Here is a 17,460-nt window from a genome sequence, read left to right on the forward strand (position 1 = left end):
TGGACACCTAAGTGGACACAGAGGAATCACCTTCTTCGGGTGGGTGTCGGGCGGGTGGGGGGAGGGGATGGGCATACACATCCATTAGGAATGGGGTGGGTACGCACCGACTGGGGGATGGGCGCACTTGAAGCTCTGACCCGAGGGGGGAGGCTGGGAGAGGGCAACGCACCCGACCTTAACATTGGTGCCCCCACAATATGCTGGAACAACATGAGAGGTAAATGAATAAGAACACGGGGGGGGGGGGGAGGGGGGCACGGGCAACACATGTCACCTTAATACTTGGACTCCCATCATCTGCTTGAAAAGAGAGAGAAAAGAAAATGCAATAATAGAGATAAGAGACACTTTTTAAAAATAATGAATCCGGCCGGGCGCTGTGGCTCACGCCTGTAATCCTAGCTCTTGGGAGGCCGAGGCGGGCGGATTGCTCAAGGTCAGGAGTTCAAAACCAGCCTGAGCAAGAGCGAGACCCCGTCTCTACTATAAATAGAAAGAAATTAATTGGCCAACTGATATATATATAAAAAATTAGCGGGGCATGGTGGCGCATGCCTGCAGTCCCAGCTACCCTGGAGGCTGAGGCAGAAGGATCACTCGAGCCCAGGAGTTTGAAGTTGCTGTGAGCTAGGCTGACGCCACGGCACTCACTCTAGCCTGGGCAACAAACCGAGACTCTGTCTCAAAAAAAAAAAAAAAAAAAATGAATCCGAAGAGAAAAGTAAAAGGAGGCCTGTGGAGCAGGTCTGGGTGTGACTCCGGATCCCCGAACATCAGGTGCCACCACCAAAGATTCCTACGTGTAGCCCATAGAACCCCAAAAGCAACGGGAGGAGTTCTGGTCACATACTCCCTCAAAATGACATCCTGGCCTTCTTCTGGAACTCCCTCCCCTCTCAGACTCTCAAGGTTTCCTCCAGCGTGTCGGCTCCCACAGAGCAGACCTTTGGTCTGAGACCTGACTGTCCAGAAGCCACGCATGCTGCCGCGTGGCGGCGGTGTCACGGCTCGGGACAAGAGGAGGCCCAACGGCGCGGGCTGGGGCGCCAGGCACCGCGGCGGGCGCTGAGGGTGGGGGTCACCCCCACCCCGGGCCGCCCCCGCACTCCCAGAAACGCGACAGAACCAGAGGCAAAAAAAGAAAAGAAGAAGCCTACGGCACCCGGTATACACCGGGCGGTCTCCCATCCAAGTTCTAACCAGGCCCGACCCTGCTTAGCTTCCGAGACCAGACGGGATCGGGCGCGTTCGGGGTGGTGTGGCCGTGGACGGCGGAGGGCGCCCCTGCCCCGCTCAAGAAGCCGAGCCTCTCTGCGCTTCCCCGCCGCCTCCTCCCGCCCCAGGCCCCGCGCCGGGTCGGGCCTGTTGAGTTCGCCGGCCGGGTCCCGCGGGCTCCGAGGGACGGGGGGTGACAGGCGGGGCGGGCAGGGAGCGGCGGGCCGGGGTTGGGGGCTGTCTCTGTACACACACACACTCACACTCACACTCACTCACTCACTCACACTCACACAAGATGCGCCTCCACGGCTGGACCCGCCAAGGTGGAGACCTTCAAGCCCCCCTCCTCTCCTCGCCTGGCCTCCTTCACCTCCCCGCCCCCCACCCCCAGCGCGCCGGGGCCGCAGACTGCGCACGGGCGGGAGGGGCGGGGCGCTCGCCCTTTGACCCCAGCCAGGGGCGGCCCTCCCCCACAACCCCTTTCAGCTGCGCCCCCCACCCTGTGGCCCGGCGGCCGCCTATTCCCCCGGGCCAGGGCTGGGGCACAGCGCACGGGGGAGGGGAGCCAGTGTATGGGGCGTCTCTCTCTCTCGGGATGTGTCCCATGGGTGGGGTGGTGTGGTTTGTGGGGCGCTGAAGAAATCAGTCCCCTCCATCTCCTCCCTCTGGAAAACACCCAAGCCCTTGGAGAACTGCCCGCACCGCTACCGTGGGGGCCGGGACCCTCCTCTGTGTCCTCCTGTGGCCCAGTCCAAGGGGCCTGGGCCTGGCCGGGGCTGCACTGGACCCCAACCACCCTGGCGTGTGGACTCGCTAAAAATCGGCCATTAGATATTGGATTCCAGCGTCATTGAGGTCATTTCACTAATGAGTGCACCGCAAAGAGTTTCCTAATCCATCTGTGAGGGTGGCAACCGAAAGAGAATTTTAGAGCTGACAGAATAGGCGAGGAAAGGCATAGGAGATTTCCACACCCAGTAAGGAAGCCTTTCCCGAAGTGGAAGAAAGAAAGGAGCAAACAGAGACACCGGTAGCCCGCCCGGATCAGAGTCTGCCCCTGAGAGAAAGTACCCTGACCAGGTTCACCCGTGGGTGGGTCGCGAGCTAGCGGCACTCAGAAGAGCGAGGCCCGCAGTCTGTGCAGAAGACACCTGCACTCGGGTGTGTGTGGCGGCACAATTCACAAGCAGCTCCAGATGTTAAGCCAAGGAGAAGCCAGGGAGTTCCCAACGCCCCAGGTGTCCTCAGCCCACGACTGGCTGCTGTGGGAATGCGAAGCCCGGCTCCTTGTCTCAGAGCGGGGCAACCAGGAGGTGTGATGTCCACCCCGGGGTTCCCAGGAGGATCAGACTGAAGCTGGGACTTGGCCTGAAAGTGTCCCCTCGCATGGCCACCCCCTTCCCCTTCCTGCTCCTCTACTCCTGGTGCCCCTCCATCCAGGGGCCAGACCTTAAAGAGTCACCCGCAAGAGAATCCTGGTCCCAAAGGAGCCTTCTGGGGGACCCCTGCTGAGAGAGGTTGTGGGCATGGCCCGCTGGGGCTCTGCCCGACCCAGGGCTGAGAGATGCAACCTCCCAGCTCTGGGTCCCTGCAGGAAGTGTTGGCAAGCACAGGGCCAGTCCTCCAAAGGCCCAGGTGCAGGGAGCCCAGGCCAAGCAGCCTGTGGAAGAAGCCACATGCTGTGCCACCCCGGGGAACACCACTGCAGGCCACGGCCCTTCCCACCTCCTCCTCCTCCTCCTCCTCCTCCTCCTCCCACCCCGCCCCCGCCCCCGCCCCCACATGGCACAGGGCCCAGAGACACCTCAGACACTTGCTACCCAAAGTGCAAAGGGCATCAGTTGCTCCTCCAAACCCCCCCCCCCAGCCCAGCAGACCACGTTGTCCAGCCAGCCCCCGGGCCTCCCTGGGGTGCCCAGCACAAAAGTGCAGACACCCACCGGACCCTCAATCTCAGTTTTCGGATGTTTTTGCCACTCTAAGGACCCGCAGGCCAGCTGGGCCTTCTGGCAGGACAGAGAGCCCCGGAATCCGACGTGGAGAGCTGGGTATACGTCCCCATGAGGAGGCGGTCCCCACCTCCGCGGCTATCCCCTTGCGGGGAGCGGCAGCCGCGGGGCCTCAGAGAAGACACCAGGCTGGGCCCCCACGGCACAGCGGGAGCACGTTCCCCGCAGGCCACTTAGCGACGGCGGCCAGCCGGCGGACGGTTGGGTTGCACGAGACGCTGCGGCCGCCCTGCTACCGGGTTCCTGGGAGGGCGTCCTGGAACCAGCGTCCACACCAAGCCCTTGGAAGGCCCAGGCGACGGAGGAGCCCCGTCAGGCAGGGGCCGAGGACGGTGACGGCCCGGGCGGGGACGAGCGTGTCAGGCAGGGGCAGAGGACGGTGACAGGTGATAGGCCGGGCGGGAAGGAGTCAGTCAGGCAGGGGCCGTGGAGGAGACGGGCTGGGTAAGGGTTAGGGTTAGTGTCAGGGCACAAGTCACAATCGCAAAGACCTGGAAGCCACCCGAGTGCCCATCGACCCACGAGTGGGTAAATAAAATGTGGCGCGTGGACACCACGGAGTGCTATTCGGCTATGAGGAGCAGCGGTGAGGGGGCACCTCTCGTGGTTCTCCTGGCCAGAGCTGGAACCCGTTCCAGTAAGCCAAGTATCCCAAGAATGGACACACGAGCACCACGTGCTCGCGCTCACCAGCAAATGGGTACGAACCGATGGACACCTAAGTGGACACAGAGGAATCACCTTCTTCGGGTGGGTGTCGGGCGGGTGGGGGGAGGGGATGGGCATACACATCCATTAGGAATGGGGTGGGTACGCACCGACTGGGGGATGGGCGCACTTGAAGCTCTGACCCGAGGGGGGAGGCTGGGAGAGGGCAACGCACCCGACCTTAACATTGGTGCCCCCACAATATGCTGGAACAACATGAGAGGTAAATGAATAAGAACACGGGGGGGGGGGAGGGGGGCACGGGCAACACATGTCACCTTAATACTTGGACTCCCATCATCTGCTTGAAAAGAGAGAGAAAAGAAAATGCAATAATAGAGATAAGAGACACTTTTTAAAAATAATGAATCCGGCCGGGCGCTGTGGCTCACGCCTGTAATCCTAGCTCTTGGGAGGCCGAGGCGGGCGGATTGCTCAAGGTCAGGAGTTCAAAACCAGCCTGAGCAAGAGCGAGACCCCGTCTCTACTATAAATAGAAAGAAATTAATTGGCCAACTGATATATATATAAAAAATTAGCGGGGCATGGTGGCGCATGCCTGCAGTCCCAGCTACCCTGGAGGCTGAGGCAGAAGGATCACTCGAGCCCAGGAGTTTGAAGTTGCTGTGAGCTAGGCTGACGCCACGGCACTCACTCTAGCCTGGGCAACAAACCGAGACTCTGTCTCAAAAAAAAAAAAAAAAAAAAATGAATCCGAAGAGAAAAGGAAAAGGAGGCCTGTGGAGCAGGTCTGGGTGTGACTCCGGATCCCCGAACATCAGGTGCCACCACCAAAGATTCCTACGTGTAGCCCATAGAACCCCAAAAGCAACGGGAGGAGTTCTGGTCACATACTCCCTCAAAATGACATCCTGGCCTTCTTCTGGAACTCCCTCCCCTCTCAGACTCTCAAGGTTTCCTCCAGCGTGTCGGCTCCCACAGAGCAGACCTTTGGTCTGAGACCTGACTGTCCAGAAGCCACGCATGCTGCCGCGTGGCGGCGGTGTCACGGCTCGGGACAAGAGGAGGCCCAACGGCGCGGGCTGGGGCGCCAGGCACCGCGGCGGGCGCTGAGGGTGGGGGTCACCCCCACCCCGGGCCGCCCCCGCACTCCCAGAAACGCGACAGAACCAGAGGCAAAAAAAAAAAAGAAGAAGCCTACGGCACCCGGTATTCCCGGGCGGTCTCCCATCCAAGTTCTAACCAGGCCCGACCCTGCTTAGCTTCCGAGACCAGACGGGATCGGGCGCGTTCGGGGTGGTGTGGCCGTGGACGGCGGAGGGCGCCCCTGCCCCGCTCAAGAAGCCGAGCCTCTCTGCGCTTCCCCGCCGCCTCCTCCCGCCCCAGGCCCCGCGCCGGGTCGGGCCTGTTGAGTTCGCCGGCCGGGTCCCGCGGGCTCCGAGGGACGGGGGGTGACAGGCGGGGCGGGCAGGGAGCGGCGGGCCGGGGTTGGGGGCTGTCTCTGTACACACACACACTCACACTCACACTCACTCACTCACTCACACTCACACAAGATGCGCCTCCACGGCTGGACCCGCCCAGGTGGAGACCTTCAAGCCCCCCTCCTCTCCTCGCCTGGCCTCCTTCACCTCCCCGCCCCCCACCCCCAGCGCGCCGGGGCCGCAGACTGCGCACGGGCGGGAGGGGCGGGGCGCTCGCCCTTTGACCCCAGCCAGGGGCGGCCCTCCCCCACAACCCCTTTCAGCTGCGCCCCCCACCCTGTGGCCCGGCGGCCGCCTATTCCCCCGGGCCAGGGCTGGGGCACAGCGCACGGGGGAGGGGAGCCAGTGTATGGGGCGTCTCTCTCTCTCGGGATGTGTCCCATGGGTGGGGTTGGGTGGGGTGGCGTGGTTTGTGGGGCGCTGAAGAAATCAGTCCCCTCCATCTCCTCCCTCTGGAAAACACCCAAGCCCTTGGAGAACTGCCCGCACCGCTACCGTGGGGGCCGGGACCCTCCTCTGTGTCCTCCTGTGGCCCAGTCCAAGGGGCCTGGGCCTGGCCGGGGCTGCACTGGACCCCAACCACCCTGGCGTGTGGACTCGCTAAAAATCGGCCATTAGATATTGGATTCCAGCGTCATTGAGGTCATTTCACTAATGAGTGCACCGCAAAGAGTTTCCTAATCCATCTGTGAGGGTGGCAACCGAAAGAGAATTTTAGAGCTGACAGAATAGGCGAGGAAAGGCATAGGAGATTTCCACACCCAGTAAGGAAGCCTTTCCCGAAGTGGAAGAAAGAAAGGAGCAAACAGAGACACCGGTAGCCCGCCCGGATCAGAGTCTGCCCCTGAGAGAAAGTACCCTGACCAGGTTCACCCGTGGGTGGGTCGCGAGCTAGCGGCATTCAGAAGAGCGAGGCCCGCAGTCTGTGCAGAAGACACCTGCACTCGGGTGTGTGTGGCGGCACAATTCACAAGCAGCTCCAGATGTTAAACCAAGGAGAAGCCAGGGAGTTCCCAACGCCCCAGGTGTCCTCAGCCCACGACTGGCTGCTGTGGGAATGCGAAGCCCGGCTCCTTGTCTCAGAGCGGGGCAACCAGGAGGTGTGATGTCCACCCCGGGGTTCCCAGGAGGATCAGACTGAAGCTGGGACTTGGCCTGAAAGTGTCCCCTCGCATGGCCACCCCCTTCCCCTTCCTGCACCTCTACTCCTGGTGCCCCTCCATCCAGGGGCCAGACCTTAAAGAGTCACCCGCAAGAGAATCCTGGTCCCAAAGGAGCCTTCTGGGGGACCCCTGCTGAGAGAGGTTGTGGGCATGGCCCGCTGGGGCTCTGCCCGACCCAGGGCTGAGAGATGCAACCTCCCAGCTCTGGGTCCCTGCAGGAAGTGTTGGCAAGCACAGGGCCAGTCCTCCAAAGGCCCAGGTGCAGGGAGCCCAGGCCAAGCAGCCTGTGGAAGAAGCCACATGCTGTGCCACCCCGGGGAACACCACTGCAGGCCACGGCCCTTCCCACCTCCTCCTCCTCCTCCTCCTCCTCCTCCTCCCACCCCGCCCCCGCCCCCGCCCCCACATGGCACAGGGCCCAGAGACACCTCAGACACTTGCTACCCAAAGTGCAAAGGGCATCAGTTGCTCCTCCAAACCCCCCCCCCCAGCCCAGCAAACCACGTTGTCCAGCCAGCCCCCGGGCCTCCCTGGGGTGCCCAGCACAAAAGTGCAGACACCCACCGGACCCTCAATCTCAGTTTTCGGATGTTTTTGCCACTCTAAGGACCCGCAGGCCAGCTGGGCCTTCTGGCAGGACAGAGAGCCCCGGAATCCGACGTGGAGAGCTGGGTATACGTCCCCATGAGGAGGCGGTCCCCACCTCCGCGGCTATCCCCTTGCGGGGAGCGGCAGCCGCGGGGCCTCAGAGAAGACACCAGGCTGGGCCCCCACGGCACAGCGGGAGCACGTTCCCCGCAGGCCACTTAGCGACGGCGGCCAGCCGGCGGACGGTTGGGTTGCACGAGACGCTGCGGCCGCCCTGCTACCGGGTTCCTGGGAGGGCGTCCTGGAACCAGCGTCCACACCAAGCCCTTGGAAGGCCCAGGCGACGGAGGAGCCCCGTCAGGCAGGGGCCGAGGACGGTGACGGCCCGGGCGGGGACGAGCGTGTCAGGCAGGGGCAGAGGACGGTGACAGGTGATAGGCCGGGCGGGAAGGAGTCAGTCAGGCAGGGGCCGTGGAGGAGACGGGCTGGGTAAGGGTTAGGGTTAGTGTCAGGGCACAAGTCACAATCGCAAAGACCTGGAAGCCACCCGAGTGCCCATCGACCCACGAGTGGGTAAATAAAATGTGGCGCGTGGACACCACGGAGTGCTATTCGGCTATGAGGAGCAGCGGTGAGGGGGCACCTCTCGTGGTTCTCCTGGCCAGAGCTGGAACCCGTTCCAGTAAGCCAAGTATCCCAAGAATGGACACACGAGCACCACGTGCTCGCGCTCACCAGCAAATGGGTACGAACCGATGGACACCTAAGTGGACACAGAGGAATCACCTTCTTCGGGTGGGTGTCGGGCGGGTGGGGGGAGGGGATGGGCATACACATCCATTAGGAATGGGGTGGGTACGCACCGACTGGGGGATGGGCGCACTTGAAGCTCTGACCCGAGGGGGGAGGCTGGGAGAGGGCAACGCACCCGACCTTAACATTGGTGCCCCCACAATATGCTGGAACAACATGAGAGGTAAATGAATAAGAACACGGGGGGGGGGGGAGGGGGGCACGGGCAACACATGTCACCTTAATACTTGGACTCCCATCATCTGCTTGAAAAGAGAGAGAAAAGAAAATGCAATAATAGAGATAAGAGACACTTTTTAAAAATAATGAATCCGGCCGGGCGCTGTGGCTCACGCCTGTAATCCTAGCTCTTGGGAGGCCGAGGCGGGCGGATTGCTCAAGGTCAGGAGTTCAAAACCAGCCTGAGCAAGAGCGAGACCCCGTCTCTACTATAAATAGAAAGAAATTAATTGGCCAACTGATATATATATAAAAAATTAGCGGGGCATGGTGGCGCATGCCTGCAGTCCCAGCTACCCTGGAGGCTGAGGCAGAAGGATCACTCGAGCCCAGGAGTTTGAAGTTGCTGTGAGCTAGGCTGACGCCACGGCACTCACTCTAGCCTGGGCAACAAACCGAGACTCTGTCTCAAAAAAAAAAAAAAAAAAAATGAATCCGAAGAGAAAAGGAAAAGGAGGCCTGTGGAGCAGGTCTGGGTGTGACTCCGGATCCCCGAACATCAGGTGCCACCACCAAAGATTCCTACGTGTAGCCCATAGAACCCCAAAAGCAACGGGAGGAGTTCTGGTCACATACTCCCTCAAAATGACATCCTGGCCTTCTTCTGGAACTCCCTCCCCTCTCAGACTCTCAAGGTTTCCTCCAGCGTGTCGGCTCCCACAGAGCAGACCTTTGGTCTGAGACCTGACTGTCCAGAAGCCACGCATGCTGCCGCGTGGCGGCGGTGTCACGGCTCGGGACAAGAGGAGGCCCAACGGCGCGGGCTGGGGCGCCAGGCACCGCGGCGGGCGCTGAGGGTGGGGGTCACCCCCACCCCGGGCCGCCCCCGCACTCCCAGAAACGCGACAGAACCAGAGGCAAAAAAAAAAAAGAAGAAGCCTACGGCACCCGGTATTCCCGGGCGGTCTCCCATCCAAGTTCTAACCAGGCCCGACCCTGCTTAGCTTCCGAGACCAGACGGGATCGGGCGCGTTCGGGGTGGTGTGGCCGTGGACGGCGGAGGGCGCCCCTGCCCCGCTCAAGAAGCCGAGCCTCTCTGCGCTTCCCCGCCGCCTCCTCCCGCCCCAGGCCCCGCGCCGGGTCGGGCCTGTTGAGTTCGCCGGCCGGGTCCCGCGGGCTCCGAGGGACGGGGGGTGACAGGCGGGGCGGGCAGGGAGCGGCGGGCCGGGGTTGGGGGCTGTCTCTGTACACACACACACTCACACTCACACTCACTCACTCACTCACACTCACACAAGATGCGCCTCCACGGCTGGACCCGCCCAGGTGGAGACCTTCAAGCCCCCCTCCTCTCCTCGCCTGGCCTCCTTCACCTCCCCGCCCCCCACCCCCAGCGCGCCGGGGCCGCAGACTGCGCACGGGCGGGAGGGGCGGGGCGCTCGCCCTTTGACCCCAGCCAGGGGCGGCCCTCCCCCACAACCCCTTTCAGCTGCGCCCCCCACCCTGTGGCCCGGCGGCCGCCTATTCCCCCGGGCCAGGGCTGGGGCACAGCGCACGGGGGAGGGGAGCCAGTGTATGGGGCGTCTCTCTCTCTCGGGATGTGTCCCATGGGTGGGGTTGGGTGGGGTGGCGTGGTTTGTGGGGCGCTGAAGAAATCAGTCCCCTCCATCTCCTCCCTCTGGAAAACACCCAAGCCCTTGGAGAACTGCCCGCACCGCTACCGTGGGGGCCGGGACCCTCCTCTGTGTCCTCCTGTGGCCCAGTCCAAGGGGCCTGGGCCTGGCCGGGGCTGCACTGGACCCCAACCACCCTGGCGTGTGGACTCGCTAAAAATCGGCCATTAGATATTGGATTCCAGCGTCATTGAGGTCATTTCACTAATGAGTGCACCGCAAAGAGTTTCCTAATCCATCTGTGAGGGTGGCAACCGAAAGAGAATTTTAGAGCTGACAGAATAGGCGAGGAAAGGCATAGGAGATTTCCACACCCAGTAAGGAAGCCTTTCCCGAAGTGGAAGAAAGAAAGGAGCAAACAGAGACACCGGTAGCCCGCCCGGATCAGAGTCTGCCCCTGAGAGAAAGTACCCTGACCAGGTTCACCCGTGGGTGGGTCGCGAGCTAGCGGCATTCAGAAGAGCGAGGCCCGCAGTCTGTGCAGAAGACACCTGCACTCGGGTGTGTGTGGCGGCACAATTCACAAGCAGCTCCAGATGTTAAACCAAGGAGAAGCCAGGGAGTTCCCAACGCCCCAGGTGTCCTCAGCCCACGACTGGCTGCTGTGGGAATGCGAAGCCCGGCTCCTTGTCTCAGAGCGGGGCAACCAGGAGGTGTGATGTCCACCCCGGGGTTCCCAGGAGGATCAGACTGAAGCTGGGACTTGGCCTGAAAGTGTCCCCTCGCATGGCCACCCCCTTCCCCTTCCTGCACCTCTACTCCTGGTGCCCCTCCATCCAGGGGCCAGACCTTAAAGAGTCACCCGCAAGAGAATCCTGGTCCCAAAGGAGCCTTCTGGGGGACCCCTGCTGAGAGAGGTTGTGGGCATGGCCCGCTGGGGCTCTGCCCGACCCAGGGCTGAGAGATGCAACCTCCCAGCTCTGGGTCCCTGCAGGAAGTGTTGGCAAGCACAGGGCCAGTCCTCCAAAGGCCCAGGTGCAGGGAGCCCAGGCCAAGCATCCCGTGGAAGAAGCCACATGCTGTGCCACCCCGGGGAACACCACTGCAGGCCACGGCCCTTCCCACCTCCTCCTCCTCCTCCTCCTCCTCCTCCTCCTCCCACCCCGCCCCCGCCCCCACATGGCACAGGGCCCAGAGACACCTCAGACACTTGCTACCCAAAGTGCAAAGGGCATCAGTTGCTCCTCCAAACCCCCCCCCAGCCCAGCAGACCACGTTGTCCAGCCAGCCCCCGGGCCTCCCTGGGGTGCCCAGCACAAAAGTGCAGACACCCACCGGACCCTCAATCTCAGTTTTCGGATGTTTTTGCCACTCTAAGGACCCGCAGGCCAGCTGGGCCTTCTGGCAGGACAGAGAGCCCCGGAATCCGACGTGGAGAGCTGGGTATACGTCCCCATGAGGAGGCGGTCCCCACCTCCGCGGCTATCCCCTTGCGGGGAGCGGCAGCCGCGGGGCCTCAGAGAAGACACCAGGCTGGGCCCCCACGGCACAGCGGGAGCACGTCCCCCGCAGGCCACTTAGCGACGGCGGCCAGCCGGCGGACGGTTGGGTTGCACGAGACGCTGCGGCCGCCCTGCTACCGGGTTCCTGGGAGGGCGTCCTGGAACCAGCGTCCACACCAAGCCCTTGGAAGGCCCAGGCGACGGAGGAGCCCCGTCAGGCAGGGGCCGAGGACGGTGACGGCCCGGGCGGGGACGAGCGTGTCAGGCAGGGGCAGAGGACGGTGACAGGTGATAGGCCGGGCGGGAAGGAGTCAGTCAGGCAGGGGCCGTGGAGGAGACGGGCTGGGTAAGGGTTAGGGTTAGTGTCAGGGCACAAGTCACAATCGCAAAGACCTGGAAGCCACCCGAGTGCCCATCGACCCACGAGTGGGTAAATAAAATGTGGCGCGTGGACACCACGGAGTGCTGTTCGGCTATGAGGAGCAGCGGTGAGGGGGCACCTCTCGTGGTTCTCCTGGCCAGAGCTGGAACCCGTTCCAGTAAGCCAAGTATCCCAAGAATGGACACACGAGCACCACGTGCTCGCGCTCACCAGCAAATGGGTACGAACCGATGGACACCTAAGTGGACACAGAGGAATCACCTTCTTCGGGTGGGTGTCGGGCGGGTGGGGGGAGGGGATGGGCATACACATCCATTAGGAATGGGGTGGGTACGCACCGACTGGGGGATGGGCGCACTTGAAGCTCTGACCCGAGGGGGGAGGCTGGGAGAGGGCAACGCACCCGACCTTAACATTGGTGCCCCCACAATATGCTGGAACAACATGAGAGGTAAATGAATAAGAACACGGGGGGGGGGAGGGGGGCACGGGCAACACATGTCACCTTAATACTTGGACTCCCATCATCTGCTTGAAAAGAGAGAGAAAAGAAAATGCAATAATAGAGATAAGAGACACTTTTTAAAAATAATGAATCCGGCCGGGCGCTGTGGCTCACGCCTGTAATCCTAGCTCTTGGGAGGCCGAGGCGGGCGGATTGCTCAAGGTCAGGAGTTCAAAACCAGCCTGAGCAAGAGCGAGACCCCGTCTCTACTATAAATAGAAAGAAATTAATTGGCCAACTGATATATATATAAAAAATTAGCGGGGCATGGTGGCGCATGCCTGCAGTCCCAGCTACCCTGGAGGCTGAGGCAGAAGGATCACTCGAGCCCAGGAGTTTGAAGTTGCTGTGAGCTAGGCTGACGCCACGGCACTCACTCTAGCCTGGGCAACAAACCGAGACTCTGTCTCAAAAAAAAAAAAAAAAAAAATGAATCCGAAGAGAAAAGTAAAAGGAGGCCTGTGGAGCAGGTCTGGGTGTGACTCCGGATCCCCGAACATCAGGTGCCACCACCAAAGATTCCTACGTGTAGCCCATAGAACCCCAAAAGCAACGGGAGGAGTTCTGGTCACATACTCCCTCAAAATGACATCCTGGCCTTCTTCTGGAACTCCCTCCCCTCTCAGACTCTCAAGGTTTCCTCCAGCGTGTCGGCTCCCACAGAGCAGACCTTTGGTCTGAGACCTGACTGTCCAGAAGCCACGCATGCTGCCGCGTGGCGGCGGTGTCACGGCTCGGGACAAGAGGAGGCCCAACGGCGCGGGCTGGGGCGCCAGGCACCGCGGCGGGCGCTGAGGGTGGGGGTCACCCCCACCCCGGGCCGCCCCCGCACTCCCAGAAACGCGACAGAACCAGAGGCAAAAAAAGAAAAGAAGAAGCCTACGGCACCCGGTATACACCGGGCGGTCTCCCATCCAAGTTCTAACCAGGCCCGACCCTGCTTAGCTTCCGAGACCAGACGGGATCGGGCGCGTTCGGGGTGGTGTGGCCGTGGACGGCGGAGGGCGCCCCTGCCCCGCTCAAGAAGCCGAGCCTCTCTGCGCTTCCCCGCCGCCTCCTCCCGCCCCAGGCCCCGCGCCGGGTCGGGCCTGTTGAGTTCGCCGGCCGGGTCCCGCGGGCTCCGAGGGACGGGGGGTGACAGGCGGGGCGGGCAGGGAGCGGCGGGCCGGGGTTGGGGGCTGTCTCTGTACACACACACACTCACACTCACACTCACTCACTCACTCACACTCACACAAGATGCGCCTCCACGGCTGGACCCGCCAAGGTGGAGACCTTCAAGCCCCCCTCCTCTCCTCGCCTGGCCTCCTTCACCTCCCCGCCCCCCACCCCCAGCGCGCCGGGGCCGCAGACTGCGCACGGGCGGGAGGGGCGGGGCGCTCGCCCTTTGACCCCAGCCAGGGGCGGCCCTCCCCCACAACCCCTTTCAGCTGCGCCCCCCACCCTGTGGCCCGGCGGCCGCCTATTCCCCCGGGCCAGGGCTGGGGCACAGCGCACGGGGGAGGGGAGCCAGTGTATGGGGCGTCTCTCTCTCTCTCGGGATGTGTCCCATGGGTGGGGTGGTGTGGTTTGTGGGGCGCTGAAGAAATCAGTCCCCTCCATCTCCTCCCTCTGGAAAACACCCAAGCCCTTGGAGAACTGCCCGCACCGCTACCGTGGGGGCCGGGACCCTCCTCTGTGTCCTCCTGTGGCCCAGTCCAAGGGGCCTGGGCCTGGCCGGGGCTGCACTGGACCCCAACCACCCTGGCGTGTGGACTCGCTAAAAATCGGCCATTAGATATTGGATTCCAGCGTCATTGAGGTCATTTCACTAATGAGTGCACCGCAAAGAGTTTCCTAATCCATCTGTGAGGGTGGCAACCGAAAGAGAATTTTAGAGCTGACAGAATAGGCGAGGAAAGGCATAGGAGATTTCCACACCCAGTAAGGAAGCCTTTCCCGAAGTGGAAGAAAGAAAGGAGCAAACAGAGACACCGGTAGCCCGCCCGGATCAGAGTCTGCCCCTGAGAGAAAGTACCCTGACCAGGTTCACCCGTGGGTGGGTCGCGAGCTAGCGGCACTCAGAAGAGCGAGGCCCGCAGTCTGTGCAGAAGACACCTGCACTCGGGTGTGTGTGGCGGCACAATTCACAAGCAGCTCCAGATGTTAAGCCAAGGAGAAGCCAGGGAGTTCCCAACGCCCCAGGTGTCCTCAGCCCACGACTGGCTGCTGTGGGAATGCGAAGCCCGGCTCCTTGTCTCAGAGCGGGGCAACCAGGAGGTGTGATGTCCACCCCGGGGTTCCCAGGAGGATCAGACTGAAGCTGGGACTTGGCCTGAAAGTGTCCCCTCGCATGGCCACCCCCTTCCCCTTCCTGCTCCTCTACTCCTGGTGCCCCTCCATCCAGGGGCCAGACCTTAAAGAGTCACCCGCAAGAGAATCCTGGTCCCAAAGGAGCCTTCTGGGGGACCCCTGCTGAGAGAGGTTGTGGGCATGGCCCGCTGGGGCTCTGCCCGACCCAGGGCTGAGAGATGCAACCTCCCAGCTCTGGGTCCCTGCAGGAAGTGTTGGCAAGCACAGGGCCAGTCCTCCAAAGGCCCAGGTGCAGGGAGCCCAGGCCAAGCAGCCTGTGGAAGAAGCCACATGCTGTGCCACCCCGGGGAACACCACTGCAGGCCACGGCCCTTCCCACCTCCTCCTCCTCCTCCTCCTCCTCCTCCTCCCACCCCGCCCCCGCCCCCGCCCCCACATGGCACAGGGCCCAGAGACACCTCAGACACTTGCTACCCAAAGTGCAAAGGGCATCAGTTGCTCCTCCAAACCCCCCCCCCCCAGCCCAGCAGACCACGTTGTCCAGCCAGCCCCCGGGCCTCCCTGGGGTGCCCAGCACAAAAGTGCAGACACCCACCGGACCCTCAATCTCAGTTTTCGGATGTTTTTGCCACTCTAAGGACCCGCAGGCCAGCTGGGCCTTCTGGCAGGACAGAGAGCCCCGGAATCCGACGTGGAGAGCTGGGTATACGTCCCCATGAGGAGGCGGTCCCCACCTCCGCGGCTATCCCCTTGCGGGGAGCGGCAGCCGCGGGGCCTCAGAGAAGACACCAGGCTGGGCCCCCACGGCACAGCGGGAGCACGTCCCCCGCAGGCCACTTAGCGACGGCGGCCAGCCGGCGGACGGTTGGGTTGCACGAGACGCTGCGGCCGCCCTGCTACCGGGTTCCTGGGAGGGCGTCCTGGAACCAGCGTCCACACCAAGCCCTTGGAAGGCCCAGGCGACGGAGGAGCCCCGTCAGGCAGGGGCCGAGGACGGTGACGGCCCGGGCGGGGACGAGCGTGTCAGGCAGGGGCAGAGGACGGTGACAGGTGATAGGCCGGGCGGGAAGGAGTCAGTCAGGCAGGGGCCGTGGAGGAGACGGGCTGGGTAAGGGTTAGGGTTAGTGTCAGGGCACAAGTCACAATCGCAAAGACCTGGAAGCCACCCGAGTGCCCATCGACCCACGAGTGGGTAAATAAAATGTGGCGCGTGGACACCACGGAGTGCTGTTCGGCTATGAGGAGCAGCGGTGAGGGGGCACCTCTCGTGGTTCTCCTGGCCAGAGCTGGAACCCGTTCCAGTAAGCCAAGTATCCCAAGAATGGACACACGAGCACCACGTGCTCGCGCTCACCAGCAAATGGGTACGAACCGATGGACACCTAAGTGGACACAGAGGAATCACCTTCTTCGGGTGGGTGTCGGGCGGGTGGGGGGAGGGGATGGGCATACACATCCATTAGGAATGGGGTGGGTACGCACCGACTGGGGGATGGGCGCACTTGAAGCTCTGACCCGAGGGGGGAGGCTGGGAGAGGGCAACGCACCCGACCTTAACATTGGTGCCCCCACAATATGCTGGAACAACATGAGAGGTAAATGAATAAGAACACGGGGGGGGGGAGGGGGGCACGGGCAACACATGTCACCTTAATACTTGGACTCCCATCATCTGCTTGAAAAGAGAGAGAAAAGAAAATGCAATAATAGAGATAAGAGACACTTTTTAAAAATAATGAATCCGGCCGGGCGCTGTGGCTCACGCCTGTAATCCTAGCTCTTGGGAGGCCGAGGCGGGCGGATTGCTCAAGGTCAGGAGTTCAAAACCAGCCTGAGCAAGAGCGAGACCCCGTCTCTACTATAAATAGAAAGAAATTAATTGGCCAACTGATATATATATAAAAAATTAGCGGGGCATGGTGGCGCATGCCTGCAGTCCCAGCTACCCTGGAGGCTGAGGCAGAAGGATCACTCGAGCCCAGGAGTTTGAAGTTGCTGTGAGCTAGGCTGACGCCACGGCACTCACTCTAGCCTGGGCAACAAACCGAGACTCTGTCTCAAAAAAAAAAAAAAAAAAAAATGAATCCGAAGAGAAAAGTAAAAGGAGGCCTGTGGAGCAGGTCTGGGTGTGACTCCGGATCCCCGAACATCAGGTGCCACCACCAAAGATTCCTACGTGTAGCCCATAGAACCCCAAAAGCAACGGGAGGAGTTCTGGTCACATACTCCCTCAAAATGACATCCTGGCCTTCTTCTGGAACTCCCTCCCCTCTCAGACTCTCAAGGTTTCCTCCAGCGTGTCGGCTCCCACAGAGCAGACCTTTGGTCTGAGACCTGACTGTCCAGAAGCCACGCATGCTGCCGCGTGGCGGCGGTGTCACGGCTCGGGACAAGAGGAGGCCCAACGGCGCGGGCTGGGGCGCCAGGCACCGCGGCGGGCGCTGAGGGTGGGGGTCACCCCCACCCCGGGCCGCCCCCGCACTCCCAGAAACGCGACAGAACCAGAGGCAAAAAAAGAAAAGAAGAAGCCTACGGCACCCGGTATACACCGGGCGGTCTCCCATCCAAGTTCTAACCAGGCCCGACCCTGCTTAGCTTCCGAGACCAGACGGGATCGGGCGCGTTCGGGGTGGTGTGGCCGTGGACGGCGGAGGGCGCCCCTGCCCCGCTCAAGAAGCCGAGCCTCTCTGCGCTTCCCCGCCGCCTCCTCCCGCCCCAGGCCCCGCGCCGGGTCGGGCCTGTTGAGTTCGCCGGCCGGGTCCCGCGGGCTCCGAGGGACGGGGGGTGACAGGCGGGGCGGGCAGGGAGCGGCGGGCCGGGGTTGGGGGCTGTCTCTGTACACACACACACTCACACTCACACTCACTCACTCACTCACACTCACACAAGATGCGCCTCCACGGCTGGACCCGCCAAGGTGGAGACCTTCAAGCCCCCCTCCTCTCCTCGCCTGGCCTCCTTCACCTCCCCGCCCCCCACCCCCAGCGCGCCGGGGCCGCAGACTGCGCACGGGCGGGAGGGGCGGGGCGCTCGCCCTTTGACCCCAGCCAGGGGCGGCCC

The 17,460-nt window shown here is 62.4% G+C and overlaps 5 pseudogenes; all 5 read right to left on the bottom strand.

The window, feature by feature from the left end:
- Positions 1-1,153: 1,153 nt before the first annotated feature.
- On the bottom strand, positions 1,154-1,273 carry LOC142870187 (uncharacterized; annotated as a pseudogene).
- A 3,820-nt stretch (positions 1,274-5,093) lies between these two features.
- LOC142870151 (uncharacterized) lies at positions 5,094-5,212 on the bottom strand (annotated as a pseudogene).
- A 3,830-nt stretch (positions 5,213-9,042) lies between these two features.
- On the bottom strand, positions 9,043-9,161 carry LOC142870152 (uncharacterized; annotated as a pseudogene).
- A 3,823-nt stretch (positions 9,162-12,984) lies between these two features.
- LOC142870188 (uncharacterized) lies at positions 12,985-13,104 on the bottom strand (annotated as a pseudogene).
- Positions 13,105-16,926: 3,822 nt separating this feature from the next.
- Positions 16,927-17,046, bottom strand: LOC142870189 (uncharacterized; annotated as a pseudogene).
- Between the last annotated feature and the right edge of the window lie 414 nt (positions 17,047-17,460).

This window comes from Microcebus murinus, chromosome 3 (assembly GCF_040939455.1).
Source record: "Microcebus murinus isolate Inina chromosome 3, M.murinus_Inina_mat1.0, whole genome shotgun sequence".
Lineage (NCBI taxonomy): Eukaryota > Metazoa > Chordata > Mammalia > Primates > Cheirogaleidae > Microcebus > Microcebus murinus.